This window comes from Palaemon carinicauda, unplaced genomic scaffold (genome assembly GCF_036898095.1).
Source record: "Palaemon carinicauda isolate YSFRI2023 unplaced genomic scaffold, ASM3689809v2 scaffold144, whole genome shotgun sequence".
In the NCBI taxonomy this organism is placed as follows: domain Eukaryota; kingdom Metazoa; phylum Arthropoda; class Malacostraca; order Decapoda; family Palaemonidae; genus Palaemon; species Palaemon carinicauda.
In genome coordinates, this window is record NW_027168970.1 from 43,941 (window position 1) to 44,886 (window position 946).

Here is a 946-nt window from a genome sequence, read left to right on the forward strand (position 1 = left end):
CATATTCACGTCGATGTAGTAGGTCCCCTATCAACATCATAAGGACAATGTTACCTGTTTACCGTCATCAACCGATCCACTCGTTAACCTGAAGCCATTCCCATGGAAACTGTTCTGGTATCCCAGAACATATTACTTCTGAAAGGGGTACCACTTTCTCCTCTCAATTGTGGACATTCTTAGCAAATCTCCTGGGAATCACCCTACATCAGACAACCATCTACAACCCTGTAGCCAACTGAATGGTTGAACGTTTTCATCTCACCCTCGAAGTAGCTTTGATGTCCTTCTGCAAGGGCTCCAACTGGTTTACCCAACTTCCCTGGGTCCTCCTCGGACTAAAGACCATTTCTAAAGATGGCCTGGATGTCTCTGCAGGTGAAATGGTATATGACGACCCGTTTGTTGTACCTGCCAAATTTTTTCCATCTAAAACCTCCGGCGTCAATCTCCAGTTCCTACGTCGCATTATGGGAAAATTTGCTCCATGCTGCCAGACCTACAAGCCTCCAGCTATGTAACACATACCAACAAGGGTTTCATTCCTGCACAATGACACTAGCAAGCTAGTAAGTCACTGCTAATGCCCCCATACATTGGATCATGCGCCGAAAGCTTTCTCTATCAACATTTGTGGCAAGGAAGATTTGGTCTCCATTGACCACCTAAAACCTACATATATCCTGAAAGATGACCTGTCTATGTACTATTTCTACATAGAGCAGGGCACCCTATTTCACATGTATGTCATTTTTAGGGAGGGAGCCATGTACATCACGTGGTTTAAACACGCTCGTACGCTGTAACGGTTTTGATTTTTATCTTATCACTCGCTCTTCCCTGCACTGTTATTAGACCATCCTGTGTTTTCTTGCTAGCACAAGCTTTTTCATTTTTTCATTTTTGTGACGTTCTTGCTCGCAAGGGGCTGTATAAAAACGAGATG